Genomic DNA, 16,015 nt, shown 5'->3' on the forward strand with positions numbered 1-16,015 from the left:
ATGATACTTTACTTCTCACCCCATGACTTCTTAGTTTCCTTAACACCTTCTTGGGAGGGACTTTGTCAAAGATTTTTGAAAGTTCAGACAAATTATATCAACCAGTTCTCCTTTATCTGTGATCCTGTTGATGTGTTCAAACAATTCTAACAGATACGAGAGACATATTTTTCTTTTATAAAAGCTGTGCTGGTTTGTCTCTCTCATTTGGTTTTCATGTAGATGTTTTATCATTCTATTTTTCACTATTTTTTTCAATCAATTTAGCTGGTAGTGAAGTTAGGTTCTCTGATCTATAATTCCTAGAATTAGCCTTTCCTAAAGACAGGTACAATGGTTGCCGCCCTGCAGTCCTTCTACAGAGTATCTGACTCCAATTAGAGAGAGGGCATATTTTTATCAGCCCAGCGACTTCATTTTTAAATGCCTTCCAAACTCTGGGATGTACAACCATTCAGTTTTTGTGATAATGGTGCTATTTAGTTTATCAGTTTCTTTCTCTTTTTTAACATTTGAATATCTGAGAGAGAGCTGGCTAGAATTTTTTCAACAAATCATTTGTTCATCAGAAATGCCAATTTGTCAAAACTGAAACTTTTTGCAAAGGAGGCGTGGGTTAGACAAATTTCCTCACTTGAAAAAGTACTGAGAATTTTTTTTTGAAATTTGTTGAAATGTTTCATTTTGACAATAAATCTCATTTTCCAGTTCAAAATGACCCTTCATTTTGAAATTTAAGCTAAGTAGGCTGGAACTAAATATTAAACAAGAAAAAAGATGCAAATCAAAGTGAAACATTTCAAAATTATTGAAAAAATCCTGTTTTTATTGACCCAAAATGAAAAAATCTTTTTTTTTTTTTGGTTCACAAATATTTTTCCGATTTTTTTTGACTTTCATCCCAATGTGGGCTGAGAAAAAATTCAAAAACTCAAAAATATGAACAGGACAGGAAAACCATTTCCTGTCCAATTCTAATATGACAATTTTATGTTTCCTTTGTTTCCCTGAAAAGAATAGGCCCGGTGTAGACATCACTGCAACATCCTGTGGTGAAGACAGATTCAAATAAATCAGTCAGCATCTCTGCAAGTTCTCTTGTAGGCTTCCTGATTTTAATATGCTTACAGAATATCTTTCTGTATTTGCTCATCAACTGCTTTCTTTGCCATCTTAATTTCCATCTGACACATTTCTTACCATAATTTATGTTCCTTATTTTTGGCTTCACTAGGAGGGATTTTCATTCCATGGAAGTTACTCCTTTGGCTCGGATAAACTCTGAACCTTGCTGTTTAACTAAGCACTTTTTTCTTCTTCTTGCTTTTCTCATTCCTTTCTGTTTGGTGCATTCATGCCTTCTCTGACCCAAATGCCCCATTTTGAGTCTAAAGATTTTTTTTCTTATTTTTTTTCTTGTTTTGACTCGAGGGTCTTTAACTAGCTTACTCTTTTATTATTATTTTTTTTAACCCCCACTTTTTAAATGTAATGTCACTGAGCTAATTTTTGGAATGACTCCTGCCCTCAGGAGGAGAAACTCCATTTACGTTGTGGTCTTTACTCAGCTGTGGCTCAACGACAGTTATTTCTCAAGCCAGCTCTTGAACAGCCTCTCCTCTTGCTGTTCCAAGAAAGAACCAGCTGAGGCACTGTGACGGGATGTCCACCCCACACAAGCCCTAAATGGATGAATGTGGTCAAGGTGGGGCCAGAGGGGAACCACACATTGATAGGGCCTTATGGCAGATGAAGCCCAGTTTAGGGAGAAACTGGGCTAAGATTATTAAGCCAGGAAGTGAGAGCAGGAAGGGGCTGCAGGGAGGAGGTCTGCAGTTACTCCCCAGAGGGAAAGGGAGTTGGCCAGGGAAAAGTAGGAGATCAAGGGGCAGAGTAAAGCCTGATCATGCCCTGAATGAGGCAGTCTTACAAGGGGTCAAGAAGGGGGAAATAGTTAATGGGAGCAGAAGAAGCTCCAGAAGTAAACTTAGAGGTAGGGAAAGGAGATGGTGTAGGAAGGAGCCCAGGGAAACAGCACCAGAGTCTGAGGCTGAGCAGAAGTAGGTCGCTAGGTGTTGGAACAGAAGACAGCCTGAGACGGCATTCAAACAGCTGGCTGGGTGGGACTTGGTTATCCCAGAAGTCGGGGGAACTATATAGTGACCTGGCTGGAGGCTGAGTCATGAAGAAGGAGCGAGTCACTGAGAGAGGGACCAGCATGAGCAATCAAAAGAAGGGGGGCGCCAGATGGAGCAAGAGAATTCCTAAACCCAGCCACAAGGAGGTACACTTGCAGTGAATGAAACCCTTTCACAGACACCAAGAAATTACTTTTTGAATCCTGATGTTATGGATGGGGTAGGGGCAGGTATGGGGTATGGGCATGTCAAACTGCAGCTGTGCCACTGCTATCCTCCACTGGTGGAAATGTATTTAAAGTCACTTGGTAACCTTGCATCACTGGGGTAAGTTAGAATAGCTCCTCACCTTCTCTAATTTGTGCCAAGACCAAATGGCACAGGCTGGGGGAACCACAACCAACTTCCTGACCACCCCATCTTCTTGCAGGGCTCTGCTGTGAGGGAGAATTCAGCCCATAGTTATACTTGCTTTCATGCTACACAAGGCGCAAGGCAATAATGACTGAGGCCCTGCTTTGGCAGTCTCCTCACTGTGGCTGAGGATAGAATGAGTGCACAGACAGTGAACTTAAAAATGATCACTCCAGGTGATGGTTAAGGGAAGAAAAGCTTTATGGGAAGGGGACAGGCATGGGAGAAGCTTGCCCTGTTGTTTCGAATTCTGTGCTGTGGCTGAATTGAAGGCTTTGGTCTCCAGATCTGTCATGCTGGCATCTTTCACCGGCGCTAAGTTCACTTTTCTATTTCTAACCATGAATTCTGGGCTGGTAAAAGCCAACAGAACATGAGTGACCTGAAAGAGAGGGCCACCACCAGGCTATGTTCTATATTTAGCCTGACAATTTCACACCTTCTCAGTCAGCTGAGGGCCTGTGCTTAAGCCCCAGCAGGGAGGATGTAAATGGGGTATCTCACTTGTGATAGCTTTTCCTTCCACCCAAACACGTACCTCATGGGAGTGAACTGTATAGTGATAGGACAGGAGGAAGTTAGAGCAGGTTACCACTTTGTTTCTGACATCTGTGATAACAAACACTCTTCTTTCATTAGAGGGAAAGAACATGTGAAGGGCTCGCTGTTACGTCCTCATTAAAATGAGGGTTTGATATCTGCAAGTAATTTTCCCAATTTATACACTAGGAGGGAACTTAGGGGACTTTACCAAGAGGTTTTGACATCAGGAGAAGCTCCTTAAAAGGAACCTCCTACCTATTATTTCTTTCATAATTGAGAAGCAATAAATATAAGGAAATAAGACTATAAAAGTGGAAGGAAGGAAGCAAGAAATAAAATGAAATAAAACAATGCTTTGATGTATCCTTCTTGGAGAAAATGAGTGAATTTCTCACCTCAGGAAAGAGTCAGTGAACATGTTTTCAGTGATGAAGCACAGGTGGATATAAACTATCTGGCCTAAGAAAATCCACAAACAAACAGTGTCACTCTTTGGCACCATGACTTTGGCAACTGAAGTACCAGATAGTTTTCTTTAAAGGTTCTTAACAATTTAATAAGTGGGAAAATGGAAAGAAGGCAAGTTAAAATGACTGAGGATGGTTTTGTGGTTAAGGCACTTGATTAAGACTTTGGAGATATGGGTTCAATTCCTGGCTCTATCACAAATTTCCTGTGTCACCCTGGGCTAGTCATGTGATCACCCTATGCCTCAGTTTTCCCAATCATAAATTGTGAATAATGACATTTCCTTTCTTACATACTATGTCTGTCTTGCCTATTTAGATTGTAATCTCCTTGGGGCAGGAAATGTCTTATGCAGTGCACTATGCAATGGGGCTCTGAGCTTGGTTTGGACCCCTATAAATGAACAATAAAACAACTTTTAAAACATTTTTCATTTATTCCTTATAAAAAACATAGTTGTACACTATAGGCCTGCTCCAAGTCTCAGTGGAGACAGTGAGAATCTTTCTATTCACTTCTAGGGGTACTGTCTCAGGCCCTATGCTTGAATGGGTATATATATTTGTGTGGGTGACTGTGTGCTCCTCTGACAGTGCTCTTCAGTGGCATTAGCTTTAATCTGGCAGCAAGTCAGATACTTGCTGTCATCCTTGGGTGGGAGGTCACCAAAAGAAGTACAAGAAATGTTGAAAGCAATTTAATTAACCTTTTGCCCCTCAATGAAATAAAAAAAGAATGATTTTATATTTATCTAGAACCTGCTCACTTGGAACAGAGGGAAAATCATAACACACTTGTGGGTTCCAGGAAGATCAGTGCAGTACCCCACTGCCAACTCCAGTATGCGTTCTAGCCTTTCACTGTCTATAGGCCTGACACTGCAATCTGATCTATGCAGCTGCACCCCCACATGCCACAGAGCCCTACGAGTTGGTCCTCTTGTCTTGGAATATCCATGGATCAGTGTAAAGAGAGCGAGAGGGGGGCCAGAGGCTTGCCTCCTCTCTGCTCTCCTTTTAGCATCCTGATACCTGTGTGAAGCATGATTGAGCAGTCCCTGCACCCCAGAAATGCGAGGAGTGCAGGAATCGCTATTGTGAGAGGCCTTAGCACACCTGCAAAAGTGGCAGGTGGTTGCTCAGGGAGTTCTACTCATTTGCATAAGATCCTCCCCTCCCAACTACAGAAGGAGCAATGGTCCCTTATGTAGCAAGTCAATGCAGCTGTTGGGGGTCATGCACCCTATATTGCTATGTAAGCTGGCATCAGGATTTGGGATATTGTTTGTAATTAGCAGGGTTTTTTTTAAAAAAGGCTCAAACTTATTAAATAAAAAGCAAAGCTAAAAACACGATGGATGATGATTTTTAAAAAGGGTAACTGTGTTGCTGATGCATTTAATGTCTCCAGGTAGTGGGACAGGAGGTCATTAGGAAGCTGTCTAGGCTAGCATCCTGCCAAATTGGCCATCATTGGTCCTGTGTGAATCAGTCATTCCTGGGCTCATTCAGGAGTGTTCTGTACAGTATATTCATATCAATTTAAAGCTGTGAATAAATATGAATGTAAAAAGGAACTGAAAAGCCCTGAAATAAACTGAGGCCAAGTTTTTTAAAAAATGGTGTCTACAGTTAAACTTCGCTAAGTTCATATTTAGGGGCCTAAATCAATGGCCTGACTTTCCAAAGGGCTAGGCCCCTAGCCACTCCTACTGGTTTGAAAGGAGACCTCGGGGTGCTCAGCATTTTTGAAAATCAGGCCACTTTTTAGTTACTTAAATATGGATGTAGATGTGTAACTTTAGGCACAAGTTTTTAAAAACTGTGGCCACAACCTTTTAAAGATAAAACAAATTGGTAATAGCAACATGGGCCCTGCTCCCACTGCCTTGCCTCTTGAGTCATTCACAGCTGTGTGAAGTGGGTGTGACATGCTGCCCTTCCGATCTGATAGCATTTTACCTCCACTTTGCACAGGTGTAGATGACTACCCAAGGTGCAAAGCGGTACAAAATCAGGATAGATTAGTGCATAGATTAGCAGGGCATCCTGTTCTGGGGGCAATGCTGATTTTTGTGGGTTTCAGAAGCTAGGGGGAACTTTGCAGGCAGGTGAAAAAATGTTATTACAGGCTACTGTGAGTTGGAACAGGAACACTGTGTTCTTCTGACAGATGGTTGAATGACATTCTCTTCTAAGAGATGGAGATGGGGAGGGGGGAATGACAGGACATTTTGATATACCATTTTTTAAGTTTTAGCTGAGTAATGTGAACTGAAAAGCATTAAAATCAGTACATTAAAATTACTAAACATCCATTCTTGTGAGATACTGAGCAGTGGATAGTGCTGAGTGTTCTCAGCGTCCATCTGGTCAGATCCTGCTCTGTTGAAATCAGTGGGAAAGCTCTCATTGACTTAGAGAGAGCAAGATAGGCCCATAGACTTCAGTGAGAGCTGAGCATGCTCAACACCTCCTAGCAGGATTCAACTCTAGCACAGACACACAAAGCATAGATGTAAAAAATTACAGAGAAATATATGATCAGAAGAACCGGCCTCAACAAGACAAAATTCTGAGCCTCAGAATGTTTGGTGGTGTTTTTGTAAGCCACTGCACAATGTGTTATACATGCAGTGGAGTTTTGCTATTGACTTCATTGGGGCAAAGGTTTCATCCTTTGCTCAAGTGCTAGAGTGCTGCTGATCAGTTGTAGGTTCAAATCTGCTGTTGCCCTGTGATGAGGGGTTGGTTTGACTGTTGTAAAGACAGAGGTTATTGTGGATCAAGGGTTGGTTTTTCAAAACTCTGTTACATTGGGGGTGTTCAGGGTTTTGATTTAGCTCATCAGAAATCTCTGAATGATTTGCAAAACATCAAAACAGGTTCAGATAGTTTGACACCCCACCTCCATCCAAAGTTTAGAGGTTTTCATGTCTGGGCTTTGGCTAGGGACTGACTTTTATTTTGAAAGGATGGTTGAACTATCAGTTCCTCCTCCACTTGCCAGCAACCAGGACCCAAGTTCAGAATGCTGTGTTTCCTCACTACAGATTATGGCATCGTAAGCATCTACAGTTCATCAGCATAGCCGAGCTGCATTGCCTTCGTTCCTCGCACTGCTTTAGATGCCAGTATTGTCTTTGACAGTTGCAGCAGGAGCCCGGGCCCCTGAACCCACCTCCGGGTAGGTAAAAAGTTTTGGTTCAACTTTAATTCAAGCTAGGTTGGTGGGTGGGATGAAGGAAGAGCTCAACCCCTCTTTCCCCCAAGCATTTCTTTGTGGACTTGTTTCCTCGCACATCGTTAGTTTTGAATATGAGACGGCAAGGAGAGTGAGGAAGAAATTTGAGGAGCCTACTTCCAGCTTTTTATTATTTATTTTATTATTACATAGCCGGAGCTCACTACCAGTGTTTTATTTCTCTCTCCTTGCTTCACTAAACCAAGCAGGAGAAATAAACATATGAAAGACAGGGCGGAAGGAATATATGCAGTTTAGCTCCTAGCCAAGAAAGAGAAAGAATGAGTAAATTAGGAGGAATCAATTACTTATTTTGACGGTCCACTCAGGCCCGTTCTGTGGGGAATATCACCGCGTTGTTTTTGTTGTTGCACTAATTAGCTCTCCATCTCCTTAGCCCATTGTGCGCTGCCGTGAAGCTGGGTTCCTGCACTGCAGTGTTAAGAAATTATGATTACCCTTTACTGTGCAATGATTAGTTATTGCACAGGCTACATGGACCCGCTCTGCAGTTGTCACACTAACTCTCTCTTGTGTATTGTTTTAATCCTCTGCTCCCTTCTGCAGAGCTCAGTTCTGCCAAAGGGCAGTTAGTGAATATGTGTGTGTGTGTGTGTCCCCTACTCTGACTTCACTACTCTTTTAGCTACGACTGGGGGACACCAATCTCCCTAAACAACAGTAGGGACTATAGTCCTGTTTGGAGCATAAAAGGCACATGTTTTAGAGACTGTTATCTCTTGGTCTGCCATAGCTTTTCTGTCATCATGATCTGAGACGAGGCTTCAAGCTGCTCAACAGTAAACTCCTCTGGCTAGTTCAAGGACAGCATCAGTGAGTCTCAGATGGAGTCTAATCCATCCCTCCACAGCTGGCAGTATGATTACTGTATATGAGACCTTGGCGGTAGTGAGGTCTCAAGGGAATTGGGGAGGGACACGAGACACAGGGAGGGTAGAAGAATCCTCAGGGATTCAGAAGGCAAGGTAGGATGAGGTGGCAACCTACAGAGAGAGCCTCTTTCTCAGCCAGGAGACATTCGTGTTATGCTTTGTAAACCTCTTAAGCAGAAGGAGAGGTAGTCACATTGGTGTTTATACTGCAGGCCCACCTGGGCTCTCAAGTCATTGTGTTAACAACACTCCCCCCACCTGGGAGGAGCCAGTCAGCAGTTTTCATTTCCATGCTGCTGCCTGTATGTAATGGAACCCCCCCTTTTTTTATGGAGGAAATGTTTATCTAGGGTGAATGATCTCACCACATTCTCTTTTAGGTGAGTGTGTGTGTGTATGTGGGTGGGCTGGAAGAGGAAAGGTTTGCTTTTCAATCAGCTTTTTGCAGTTTGATATGAATTGTGCAGCATCTAAAAATGGCTGGTCTTCATTAAAAATAAATTTAGAAATTAGTGGCATGACTGTTTGGGCATCTGATGATATAACTATCAGCTCAGCTTTGGGTTTGGTCCTGCAGTCTTTTCATTGGCAAAGCCCTCCCTGACTTCCTGCACGCAAGTGTCAAGATCTGGCTCTTTGTAGCTATCTCAGCTCATGAGTTGCTGGACACTAGCATTGAAAGGAAACATCTGCTGCCCTGTTCTTCCCTACAGCCTTTCATGAGGGCAAAAAACAAACATTCTCAAAGGCACAGTGGTTCGTGCCATACAGCTGCTGTTGGTACCTAGATTGTTGTGATGTCTGCCACATGGCTAGAAAGGAAGGGCTTAGTTGGAGAAATAATCGAAAAAGCCTAGTTTATCATTTTCTGGGTAGTTCTTAAAATTGGACTTTGCCAACTTTGTAACAAATTTATGAACATTTTGTGTCGTGTAGCGATTGCATAATTTATTGACTAAACGACTTACAGGAGGCAGAGAGGTTTTACTGCAAACAAGTGAAGGATTTGTCATTTTCATAGAGCAGTGCTATGGTCACCAGCATAGATTACAGCCAGGTCTTAAAATAATGGGGAGTGCAGTTTCCCCCTCTTCTTGTTGGGCAAGCAGTGCCCCCCTGGACCCCTCTTCTGTTTCAGTCTACTTTCTTTAGAGCTAAACAGGGCCTGCATCCATCCAAACTTTGGGGGCCTCCTATTCAGGTTCTTCCTCACACTAAGATAGATTCTTTCCCTTTCTGCTTGGCTCCTACTAATAAATCCTCCTGAATGTCTTCCCCTTAAATGAGGCAGCCTAGCTGGTAACCCAAATTACACTGGGACACCATCTGCTGCCCAGTCTCTGATTCACTCATTATGTGTTACAGTCGCAACTAAAGGCCACAGTTATGATTGGGGATCCTATTGTGTTAGGCTCTGTACAAAATTCAGATCATCCTGCTCTGGAGAGTTCAGTCTGTTTATTTTATTTGGTCGTTAACATCATGATAACTGAGCACCTAATCTAACTAGACAAAGGATGGAAGGAGAACCAGAAGCACAGGGGAATGAAGTGACTTGCCCAGGGCCACAGAGTAGTTCAGTGACAGAGCCAGGACTAGAACCCAAGTCTCCTGAGTTCCAGTGTGCTGGCCTAACCATGTTGGAAACTAGTGGTGGATGATGAATTCTCACTGAAAAATGGGGAAAACTATGTTAATTTTGGAGCAGACTCTACCCATATCTTTGTGGAGAAGTGTTCCTCGAGAAATAGCAACTGGGCAAGGGGCAATCAGTCCTAAGTGATGGATGAATACTGTTCCAAAGGGATAGGAGATAGATCATAGAATCTCAGGGTTGGAAGGGACCTCAGGAGGTCATCTAGTCCAACCCCCTGCTTAAAGCAGGCTCAATCACCAATTTTTCCCCCAGATCCCTAAATGGCCCCCTCAAGGATTGAACTCACAACCCTGGGTTTAGCAGACCAATGCTCAAACCACTGAGCTATCCCTCCCGTCCTTAGAATCACAACTAGCTCTGATGTTCCACAGTGGAGAAAGTGCAATTGGCATGTAGAACCCTCACCTGTCCCCAGCCTTTCTCCATTAGCCTCGGCTGAAGGGAAAATGCATTTCCTGGAGCAGATGGAACTGTTCACTGTCGACTACTTGTCCACTGGATTTTTCCCCCCTCTATTTGTGAATTGCCCACCAAAACACAATGATTTTTACAGGTGTTTGCTCTTCTTGGTGGTTTGAATAATAGTTTTCATGAACAAATTAGGGCTGATGGATTCTGACAAGCTGTTTGTAGCGAGGACTCCTTCCAGTATTCAGTGCTCAGAACACAGTAGTCTCTATGTGTGATCATCCAGCTCACGTGACCTGGTGTCTGTTCCCTGATCGGATGACGTAGCCTTTATAAACAGGAGCAGAGCCTGAAAAAAACACTGTGGCATTTTATCCCTCAGAGTGGAAACATGACAGATAGGCATAGAGAATGCGAAGACATTTTAAATTCTCTCCTGTCCCCCTTTTCACTAGAGAAAGCATGACATCTGGCTATGTACATAGCTAATTTCAAAACAGTAGGGTGGGAGAGACCAAATATGAGCCAGATTCACTGGCTATTCAGCAGACTTTACGTTCACTTTGCTCTTGTTCTAGTCACAGCAAGTCATTGCTGTGGGCCCATCTTTCCTAACTAGTACTGCTATTTCTTGCCTGCTCTGCCCTTCACCCCGTCCACCCATACTCCAGGAAACTAACAGCAGGAAGGCTACGGCTCCTCCCTCCCAGTGGCCCTCAGATATGGTGCTGATACAGTACAGTGCTGAAGACTGTAGGCAGGGGTGAAAGTAAAATTTCTCTCTTACTGGTACGGGGGGCAGTTCTCCCGGGCGGGGCCTCAGGCCGAAGGGGCAGGGCTGGGGGGGTCAGCATTCCCCAGCCAGCCTGCCCACGCCGCCCGGGGCTCCAGCGGCAATTTAAAGGGCCCGGGGCTCTGGCCAGCCCTGGGGTAGCTGCTCCTTTTGCCCCCCCCCCATCAGCAGGGTCCTTTTGCAGCGGCAGTGCTTTAATGTCACTGCCCCTTTTGCGCCCCCCCATCCGCGGCCTTCAGGCGCTTTAAAGTCAGCGGTATGGGCCGGTACGGGAGGCTACTTTTTACCGGTACGCCGTACGGGCCCGGACCGACTTACTTTCGCCCCCGGCTGTAGGTGGGATGCAGACCCTCTTAAGACAACTAGGCTAATGCAAAGGAACCACAGGGTAGGTACAATCCCCACCCTGCAAAAAACCTAGGGGACAGCCCTGGGAGGTCCCATGGGTGGGATGAAGGATGGAGAGGGTGTGGCTGGGGTGTTCTTATGCCCAGCAACTTTATGCCTTTCCAGTGACTCATAGTGCCGTTACAGTAAGAGTGCAGTTTAGGTTAGCCCTCACTGCTGAGCTAACCTCGAATAGAGAGCACACAGCAGCTCCCCCATTCCAGTAGCAGCCCAAGGAGGAATCTCCAGGCATGAGACCTTTCTACTGCTTGAGCATCACCCCTCACTGAATCAGACTCTGGTTCGATAGAGCTACTTGCAGAGCAAGGTAGTATTCATGGGAGCAAGGGTGGCCAAATCTCTCTTTCATCGGTTTTCTCATTCGTCCTGCCTCCTGGCAGCCTCACTCCCACACGTACACAGCCAGTATATACACTTGCTGAAAATACAGGGCAGCAAATCTGAACCTGACCAAAAGAAATATTTTACTCTGTGACTTTTAATTTAATTCAATGGAATTATAGACCGTGGACAGTCACTGAAATAAATAATAGGCATTTTTAAAACGCATTTTTGTGTTCCTTTGGAGCATGAAATAGACACTGTTTCTGAATGTCAGGTCATTTTACCAGAGGGACAAATGGTCTTTTCCAGTGTGGTAATTCCTATTAGCCTATGTACTAGAAGAAGAACAGGAGATTAAGTTTACACTGGAGTGAACTAAAGAAAGCCCAGTGAGGATGATCCTTTTGCGTCTATGGTGCTCTCCCTCTGACTGTGTCAGAGTGCTTTAAAAACTTTCATTCAATACCGCATGAGATAAGGGACTTCAGTATCCCCATCATTACTGATGGGGAGGGGGGGCAGAGGGAACTGAACTACAGAGAAAAATAAGATACTTATGTTAAGTCATGAATGGCAGCACCAGGTCTAGAATCCAGATCTCCTGTCCCCCACTCTAATGCCCTGCCTTCCTTGTGGAGCTTTATTTATATTTGCCGGTATCAGCTGGAATGGAAGGAGAACTAAAAGGGAGGAGCGTATCTACCTGAAAACAGGTTAGCCAGGCTAAATACCATGCATCTGAGTGGTCTGATCCAACTTGGGATCGACCCTTAACCCCCACCTCCTATCTTAGAATTCCTCTCCCCCTATGTGAGCCCCTTTATCCTTGACTCCTCCCTCCTTTGACAGGATATACACTAGCCAGGGCTATATAAATCAAAGCCTGGAATCAGGAGAGTTAGAATAGATGAGAAGTGCCAGTTTCTCAGGAAAGAAACAAGACCACATGGAGATCGGAAGAGTGATTGTAGCTTCATTACAGGGGCCGTTTTGCCATTGAAACAGGTTACTGCCTGTCACGAGCTGTTTTTACTTTCCAACTCCCAGCAGATGCAGGGGTTGGCCTGACATAGACGCGATCTATCCCTGTTTTGTACATCTCATACCTCTTCCTCTATTCGGTGTTTATGGATACTTACAGGTGCAAAATGATATTTCATCTGAAAAATGTGTCTCAATTATAAGGGAGGATGAGAGTGAGAGGATGAAGATTCTCTCAGTGGCCCGCACCACTGTGCAACTGTAACAGGACTAACTTAGTCACATAAAAGTCTAAAGCCAGGAACTAACTCAGACCATGAAGAGAGGCTCCTGCAGTATACTCTTAGTGGAAACGCGCCCCTTTATTTGGACCACATTTGGATTCAGCCACCAAATCATATAGCTAGTCAAAATATCTGAATGTTGAGCTTCCAATTAAAGTTTTCATTGAAAATTCAATTTGCGATGAGAAAAGTCTGCCCCAAATTTTCAGTTTTTTGACAGTCAAAAATTGAATTTGTTTTTTTGATGATCCAAAATTTCAATAAACCAACAGAAAATTTCAAAAAGCAACTGATCCCTCCATCGAATCCCAGAGGAGAAGGGGAGCAGAGAAGGAATTATAACTCCCTGACTCTCAGTTCTCCAAGGGCAACATACGCCCCTACATGCTGCCCATAATCTGGGCTAGAAGAGAAAGAACAATGTAGTCCTAGGGAATCTTTTTGGGGCAGGAACCTCATTCTGTCTTTATGTTGTCTGTAAGGCACGTGCCACACTGTTGCTCCTATATTAATACCTGTTGGACCTGTTACTGGTAGAGTGAGTACATCTTACATGTGTATGATTTGATGAATGCTATGTAACGACAGTGTGCGGTTCCGATCAGCCTCTGCAGACTCCTTTGAATCACATTTGGTCATAAAGTCTAGCAGTACTTTCCATGTAACTTGCACTTTGGTGCAGAGGCATGTACTGTGTGCACTTTGTTAGCAACACAAAAAAATATAACTTGACATTATTATTTACAGTCTTTGATGCTACCTCAGTGCCCTTAGTCCTAATTCCAGTGGGTAGATTTCCCTTGTAGCCAGAATCTGCATGATCACTCACACAGGTAGGCCCATTGACACTGGTGGGATTACTCACACGAGTAAAGGCTACTAGTTAAAGTAAAGGTTGCAGAAGTGGATTCCTTAACTGGACATAACATGTCAAGGAGTTTTCTGCCAAATAATAGGAGCCATCTCCAAGCACTGGCAAGATGGTGAAGATCTAATTTTCATTTTGTATTTTAGAGTGATGTAGAAGAAACTTGCAAATGACAAGGCAGTTGAAGTTGCCATAACTCTTTTAAAAAGAAAATGCGTGTGTAATGTGCGTACAGATATCTCTAATTGGTTCCCTGGCATTCGGGAACAAATCACTATACAAATCAACAATGAAGAGTATGGGCCAGACTCTCAATTGTGTGCATCAGGGTAGCTGTATCTAAGTTAATGGAGCTCAGCTGATGTTACACTAGCTCAGCTTTTGCCACCTCACCCCCCAACCCTAATTAACTACAACAGTTTTTTCAGCCCACCTCGCACTGAGTACGCTGCTAGTCTTTCAGAGGAAAACATTTTTGTGTCCGCTCTGTCTGGGAACAGCTCATTCGGGAAAATCGACGCATTTTGCTTCTGAAATCCATCAGCATGTTGTTGTCTTAGTAGAATGCAGCAGTGAATGGATTAATTAGCTTGAATGCATAGGTCTACGTTTAAAAAAATCCGGGAAACGTACTGGGCTTGTTTACACAGAACAGTTTGAGTTGTGGTTTTGCTTTCTCCACATACTTGGGAAGTGAAGTAGCACTCGTGATCAAACTTACATTTATCAAATGGGACAGCATTCATAAAATCTTGATGTTTTTCAAGACATAGTCTAGAACTAGTATGTACTATTGTTTCAGTCTGTCTTCCTGTTCCTTTGTCGTCTTACTTCCACTCCCTAATTCACTTATCAGAGTAGGAGTTACTATATCACTCACAAAGACCTTCTAATTTCAATTTCAGGTCTAAGTTCACATCTTTAAATTATATGGCTCTTTCTTCCCTATTTTAATTCATTACAATGATTATGTATCACAGCTATTGAATATTCATCATTATCATCACTCCCATAAACACATTGATCATTGGGGCACCATCATTGATGAGCAATCAACCAATTGTCTCCACCCCTGATGATTGTGTGTCAGTGCTTGAGTCTCCGTGAAGTCCATTCCTGTCCATTCTTTTATGTTGTCAATCCATCTCTTCGGTCTACCTCTTCCTCTGTACTGTCCCTTGGAAGATGATCTTGGATAGGCCAGACGATCTTGTTACATGGCTGTACCACTTCGGCTTGCACTTTTTCACGGTCATCAGGAGGTCTTCATATGACCCAGCACATTGGGTGATAATGTTGCGGACTTCTTCATTAGTGACGTGATCGAAGTAGGAGATGCCCAGGATTTTATGGAAGTATCTCATGTCTACTACCTGTGTTTTCCATTCAAGTTCTGCCATAAGGGTTCATGTCTCGCACGCATACAGAAAAATGAAGATGACCAGTGCGTGCAGCAGTTTCAGTTTGGATTCCAGGGAGATGTTCTTGTTCCTCTTGTTCCTTCCTTTAGCTTTGCCACTTTTGCTGTTGTTTGCACGGTTCTTGCCCGAATTTCTGCCTTTGATTCTTCATCAGTGATGATTGCCCCCAAATATTTGAACTGTTTCACTGTCTCCAGCTCTTGTCCACTGACAGCGATATGTGAGCTGATCCTGTCACTATTGAATATCATGTACATTTTATTAAACTATTGCACATAACAAATCAGAATTAATTAAAATACTATAGAGCAATATGACTGTAGCTTCTTCCAGATAAACTCTCTTAAGGTTAATGACAGATAATACATAACATCAGAGAGAGGGATAAATTAAACACCCTGGGCTGGGGAAAAATTATATATTTTCAGCTGTATTCTGAAAAGTGATGGATGCTAAATGAATTACAGAGATGTAGGCAGGTTGTTATTTTATCATGTCAAAAAAATTCCATCAAAACTCTTTCAATGAAAAATTGAGTTTTCTATTAAATGAAAATTTTCACAGAAAGTATCTGCTTTCCTTGGGAAAAAAAATATATATATATTTTAACCAGAAAATCAAAAATCTCAAAAATCAAAACTTTTTGGCCAAACCCCCCAAATGTTGGGATTTTCAAGTTTTCCTTTTTTTTCCTTTTTTTTCCAACAAAAAGTCAATTTTCTGGGGAGAGAAGTAAAGACAGATAAGGTTTGTGAGATAGTGGTTGGGGGAGGATATGTATTTGTTATTACTGAAATATGTCCTGAAAAAAGACGTTGGGCCAAAATGTTGACATTTTGGTGAATAAAATTAAAGTTTAATAATCCTGAATGGCTTAGTCTACATTTGGAGTGCCTTAGGGCTTGTCTGCCCTGGCAATTAACAGCGCTGCCATTTTCTTGCTCAGGGGTGTAGAAAAAACACCCCCCGCAGCACAGCAAGTTGCAGAGCTGTAAAGCACCAGTGTAAACAGCGCTGGGAGCCGCGCCCCTCGTTGAGGTGGTTTTTTAGAGCACTGGGTGAGCTCTGGACCACGACCACACAAGGCATGTTAAAGGGCTGCCAGCGTAGACTAGCCCTTACACTGTACCATATGGTAGGTAACTCTCACTGTTGACGTGGCCAATAGGAAA

The 16,015-nt window shown here is 43.2% G+C and overlaps 1 protein-coding gene across 6 annotated transcripts in view; it reads left to right on the forward strand.

Moving 5' to 3' along the window:
- The window catches only part of CHRM2 (cholinergic receptor muscarinic 2), a 136,643-nt gene that overhangs the window by 15,765 nt on the left and 104,863 nt on the right, over positions 1-16,015 (forward strand). For 4 of the 6 annotated variants that reach the window (XR_006289028.1, XR_006289033.1, XM_043541149.1 and 1 more), the window contains one exon: positions 6,616-6,749. The exons of the other annotated variants lie outside the window; for them this stretch is intronic. The gene's annotated coding sequence lies outside the window, so the exon portion shown is untranslated. The remainder of the gene's footprint in view (positions 1-6,615; positions 6,750-16,015) is intronic. 6 annotated transcript variants of the gene reach the window in all.

This window comes from Chelonia mydas, chromosome 1, assembly GCF_015237465.2.
Source record: "Chelonia mydas isolate rCheMyd1 chromosome 1, rCheMyd1.pri.v2, whole genome shotgun sequence".
Taxonomy (NCBI): Eukaryota; Metazoa; Chordata; order Testudines; family Cheloniidae; genus Chelonia; species Chelonia mydas.